The sequence below is a fragment of the Berghia stephanieae genome, chromosome 11 (assembly GCF_034508935.2).
Source record: "Berghia stephanieae isolate SIO BIC M18660-M18661 chromosome 11, UCSD_Bste_1.3, whole genome shotgun sequence".
Taxonomy (NCBI): Eukaryota; Metazoa; Mollusca; class Gastropoda; order Nudibranchia; family Aeolidiidae; genus Berghia; species Berghia stephanieae.
Window position 1 is genome coordinate 3,722,483 of NC_088370.1, and position 6,226 is coordinate 3,728,708.

The 6,226-nt window shown below is 35.4% G+C and overlaps 1 protein-coding gene across 1 annotated transcript in view; it reads left to right on the forward strand.

The window, feature by feature from the left end:
* The window catches only part of LOC144956822 (troponin C, isotype gamma-like), a 9,485-nt gene extending 9,227 nt beyond the window's left edge, over positions 1 to 258 (forward strand). Inside the window, exon 6 of the mRNA XM_078887567.1 lies at positions 1 to 258. This exon is cut by the window's left edge and continues 1,900 nt beyond it. The gene's annotated coding sequence lies outside the window, so the exon portion shown is untranslated.
* The last annotated feature ends 5,968 nt before the right edge of the window (positions 259 to 6,226 follow it).

The following is a 6,226-nucleotide window of genomic DNA, read 5'->3' on the forward strand; positions in this document are numbered from 1 at the left end:
ATAACACATAATATGTAGATAACGTGTGCTTCTTGGTCCTGCACATGATATCGAGACGTATTTTATTTATTATACAATTTTAATATATCCATTATATTACAGAATTTCCCTACTTCTTTATAAACCACAAATTGAAAACTTGCTAAAACGATAAACTATCAAGCCAAATATTAAAATTTGACTTTAAAAATTAACACAACGTCGCAAGAATTTTAATTAACTTGAAGAGAATTAATAAAACATTATATATTTTTCTTATATCTGGATTTTTTTCTATATATTTGACTGTTTCCCTCTCAGCAAGGGCATCCGGCCAGGGCCAGGACAAAACCAAGTCGTAATCTCATTCCAAGAGCAAGTTGGGAAACAGATGTAGGGGGATAGAAGACATAGTAAGTACTTCCCTGTCCACTATGGGAGGTCAGGAACCCTACACAGAAAGCTGGTTTTTGTTCCATTTCCTCATCACGAGCTCTACCTATGGTGTAACTTATATGCGGCTATGTGGTCTAGTGGTACGACACTCGCTTTCGGATCGTAAGGTCCTGGGTTCGGGCCTCACTCGGCGCATAGTTGAGTCCTTGGAGAAGGTTCTTAACTCACATTCTCTCACGGTACTTGGGTGTGAAATGAGTACCTGGCCGTTAACAGCGTTGTCTCTGTCCGAAAAAATTGTAATATTGCCTAACAGGCGTCATGTCTCGTCCCACATGTTAAATGTTGCTGTTGTCCAGGGGCCCCTTGTAAAGCGCTTTGAGCTCATTTAGTGGATATTGCGCTATATAAAAGCTCAATTTTTTAAATATCTACTGGCTTTAGAGTCGCAGTGTGTCCAATTGATGCAAAATTTCTTTCTCAATTGCAAGATGCCAAAAATAGTGTTTGAACACAAGTTCTCCTGGTGTTGAGTCCATGACTTATATATGGCTTTAGAGTCACAATGTGTCCAATTGGTGCTAAATGTCTTTCTCAAGACAAAAAAAAAGATTGCAAGGTGCCAAATGTAGTGTTTGAACCCAAGTCCTCCGGGTGTTGAGGCCACAACCCACTGGGTCAACCCTACCCTATTCCCCTAACCATGACTATATATATAAAAAAGGGGCTAAAATGCCGCAATGTCAATAGAGAACAAAAGTGTGATGTAAAAACATAACTGGTTCCAATCTCATTGGAAGTGTAAAAGCACTCTCCCGGTTGATTGGATAAATTTGGTGTGTAAATGATCTTCTGGTTTCAGAGTGATGGCATTTTATTTTCTAGTCTGTGGTCGTCAATAAAGATCATCCATCCTCGCTCTTTTACGTCCCGTAATCTTACGAATCAGCCGATACATCCTGCTACTAAAATAGTTATAATTCTTATAATTCAATTCTATGTAACCTATTCATTATTAGTCCTCCGTGGGACTGGTGACATACGCACTTCCAATAAGTTTGGAACCGGAAGAGGCGTGACGTCACGACTTCTCTACCCTATTAGGTCATATCAGCGCCAGTAAAAATATAAAGGAAGAGAAGGGGATAGTAAAAAAGTTCTAGAATTACAATTTAAAGCGCCCAAGAAAGGCTAAGACAAAGGGGAATTGGTTCAAATTATAGGGAACTGATGTAGATTCCAAGAGCACACTATCAATGTACTTAAAATATCATCTACCAAAACGCTGACTTGTTTCCGGCCAGGGCCAGGACAAAACCAAGTAATCTCATTCCAAGACAAAGACAAAAAGCAAGTTGGAAAACAGATATGGGGTAAAGAAGACATTTAGGTAAGTGACCTCCCTGCCCACTATCACTATGGGAGGTCAGGAACCCCAGCCAGGAAAATGTATTGCTCACATACGAAGAACCAAACGATCGGTCAATGTCCCCCTATGGGAAATTCCCGTAGTCTAGGAGGTCCATGCCCCCCCCCCCCCCCCCCCCCCCCCCCCCACATTAACCCTCTCCTTACCACCACCTGTAGCAAAATCGTAACATTTGTTACGACACAATATTATATACATTTTTCTTATTCAAATTTATTTTGTATATCGCAATGATCTTTGTTTAATTAACAAGAACATAAGTTGTTTTGTAGAGTGATTGCTTGAGTTTAAAAAATCATATTTTTTTTTCTGCCATTTTAGGAAAATATTTAAAATGATCGGTAAGGAGAGAGTTTAAAAAAAAAATCCATCCATAACAGCAATTCAAAATTCGAAATACTGTAGAAAATAACAAAAACGAACTTATTTTGATTCATTTATTTATTTTTATATTTATTTTTCAGTAGAAGCTGACATGACACGTGAAATAGAATTAGAAATCAACACGAACCTCGGATTGAAATGAAACATTGACGAAAACATATGGAAGTTGTAACACACATTACACATACACACACATACATACACATAACACACACATTACACATACATACATATTTACACAAACACCAGTGATACGCTGCTTATGATCTTGAAGAAAAAGCGATAAACAAATAACTGTATGTATGTGTATTTGTATGTATGTATGTATGTGTGTATGTATGCATGCATGCATGTACGTACGTGTATATCATATTTACAAATCAATCACAGAGAAATCACTCAAACGCATTCGCCAAGTACATGGGGGAAAAATGGGTCGGAAACAATATATTATAGTTGTTTATTAATAGACAAATTAAACAATCATAGTAGGCAAGGATAGGAGGAAAAAACTATTAAAAAAAAAAGTCAACACAACGTTTTAAAAAGAAACAAACCAAACACCCCTTTCCCCAAAAAAACCAACAAAAAAATAAACAAACAAGCCAACAGTAAGAAGTAAATAACATAAGTTTTTTCCTGCTCATTGTAATGAAACGCGTTATCACAAAAAGTGCATGATATACAAGGACCAATGGGGACAAGTCAAAAATTATTATTTTTAAGAGCATTTATTATAAAGCACAATATGAACGAAACGTGTTCAATGCGCTTTTACAAGAGCACCCCTCCCCCTCTCCCAAGCCAACAGCAACACTTAACTGTAGGACGATACAAAAATAGGGCTGTGAGGTGGTACTATTAATTTTAATTTTCCCCAAGACAGAAACAACAGTGTTAAGGGCCATGTAGTCATTTTACACCCTGAGTATGGATGGTGAGAGACCAAGGACTCAACCATGCGCAGAGCGAGACTCGAACCCACGACTTTCTTTCAGATCCAAAAGCGAGTGTCATATCACAAGACCACATCGTAATATTAATTTTTTATATTTAAATGCTGGCCAAAATGACAAATTAAATAAGACAGTACAGTTAGAGATTTCAAATATAAAGCAAAAAAAAACCCCACAACAAACCAACTCTTGGGAACAAAATTTTAAACGCTCTTTAACAGCAAAATGACAACTCACTCACACATCTGCGAGTTCACGCACACACACACACACACACACACACACGTGCGCATAAGCACAAAGGAACCTGACAAACTTACCACACACACATACAAACATATGCGTACCTATAAATACTAAATCGGACACACATACATACAAACAAACAAACACAATCGCAAAATGAGTGATGCAACATTACTTTATAAGAAAAAAAAAACTAAAACAAAACAAAACCAACAGTCTCCAGTATAGGAGACAGACCTTAGTCATATTTGTTTGTTTGTTTGTTTTTTAAGGGTTCTGCTGCGTTTGCAACACATTTGGGTCGTATCAGCGACAGCAAAAAGGGAGGAAATAGGATGGTAGAAAGTTCTAAAATTACAAATAAAGTATCCAAGAAAAGGTAAGACAAAGGAGAATTGGTTCAAATAGGGAACAGATGTAGATTCCAAGAGCACCCTATCATTGTACTTAGGTTGAGATCAAGTAAATGTCTCATCGTGATACAAGCACAGGCCCCACTAAGAGGAACACAATTGTTTACAAATCATATATATGTAAAACAAAAATAATACAGTGCATAACAGAGAGATGATTAACAAGACACAAAATATCATCTCCCAAAACTCTATATAACTATACATTTGACTGTTTCCCTCTCAGCCAGAGTATCTGGCCAGGGCCAGGACAAAACCAAGTAATCTCATTCCAAGACAAAGACAGAAAGCTCGTTGGAAAACAGATAAAGGGGGATAGAATACACAGTAAATCAAGTCATATTTTATGTAGTTATTTATAGCAAAATATATATTATATATACAACATCGGTGTAAGAATTGAATCCAACATATCACTAACTTGCTTCAAATAAATGTCTCTTGTTTTTTAAAATTGTTTTTAAGGGTTTTACAGCGTTTTTGACGGGGTTAGGTCAGTTCAGTGCCAGAAAAAAGAAAGAAAATGTGATAGTTCAAAAGTTTTAGAATTACCATTAAAGCACCTAACAGAAAATAAGACAAAGGGGAAACTGTTCAAATAGTATAGGAAACAGATGTAGATTCCAAGAGCATATACCATCAATGTACTTAGTTTGAGATCATCTAAAAGTCTCATCCAGACACCAGCACAGGATCCCACTAAGAGGAACGCACTTAAATGTTTACAAGATAAGTTCAAATCAAAAATATATAACTATCAATACATAACAGAGAGATGATTTACAAGGGGGAAAAAATATCACCCCCCAAAACTAACCTTTGAATGCTTCCCTCTCATTCAAGGACTCCAACAAGGGCCAGGACAAAACCAAGGAATCCCATTCCAAGACAAAGGCAGAAAGCAACTCGGAAACCAGATAAAGGGGATAATTAATAATAGAAGACACAACACTTGACCTCTTGCCCACTATAGGAGGTCAAAAATAAACCCAACCCATAAAGTCTAGAATGAATTCTCTTACACTTAAAACTTCAATTCACCAGATAAAAAAAGCGAAGGATTACATGATGAAGACGTAAAACGAGCCAAACCAAAGAAATGCAATATGTGACCCATCCTGTCAACCTGGTTTTATGTAGGAATCAACTATATGTGGAAGAAAACTGAATTTAATGTCAGAATGATAAAAATAGTGAAATGTTCCCATTCTTTTTGTAATTTAGGGAAACCAAACTCAATCCTCTCAATGGAGGAATTTATTCAAAGTCAAATTTTACAACTTAAGTTAAATTTTAAAATTTGTAATTTTTAGGAGGAAAAAAAAACCGTAGTCGCTATAGTTGAAGTTTAACAATACTAAATTTACTCACACTAGGATTAAACAACCCTTCAAAATTCATAAAATGATGTAGTCTAGCAAAAAACGTTCATTTTCATTAATAAGTTTAAATGACAGAGATCCTCTTGAATTTCTGAATTTTTCATAATTATACGATTTTTTTTTTCTTATTCAAAATTGATAATTTATATTGTAAAGTGCCCAGAGCTTGCGTTTTACACGAGAATGAGCGCTGTATAAATGTGTATTATTATTATTATTATTACTATTATAGAAGGCAGGTCAGCTACAGCTCAAAATGGAATTCTAAGCATCCGGTTCAATCTGACATATTACCATTTGGAGACAACTGGTCACATATACATTATCTATAATGTCTTTAGTTGCCAGTCAATAGTAAATAATATGTTCATTATGAAGAGAGTTGTTTTGGTAATCACATGACTTGTAAATATAACGCATGAAGTAAATTGGACTAGACAATGATATCCTGCATTGATGTCTGCTTCAATGATTGAAATACTCTGTAACAATCGACAATCGTTGTAACAATGGCAATGATGTCTGCTTCAATGATTGAAATACTCGGTAACAATCGACAATCATTGTAACATTGGCATTGATGTCTACTTCAATGATTGAAATACTTGGTAACAATTGACAATCATCGTAACATTGGCAATGATGTCTGCTTCAATGATTGAAACACTCCCAAAACAATTGACAACCATCATAACATTGATATTAAATATTATAATTAAAGACAGTTATAAGAAAAGTATCAAACGAGTTTCCGTTCAACAATACAGAACACAAAGCCATCAAAAAGATTATAATCACCATTATTATCTTCTCAACCATAAATAACATTATCCCTCACATTATCGTTGTCATCATCATCATAACCATATTCATCAATTAATGCCATCTACATCAAAATAATCAATAGTTAAATAATGCAACTCGGATGACGCACTTTGCGAAAAAAAATTCTGCAACTTCTTTAGTTCCATCAGCCAATAGAACATATAGAACTGCAGGAAAATTTCAGAACACTATGCTTTTTTTCCATTTGTTTTGTTT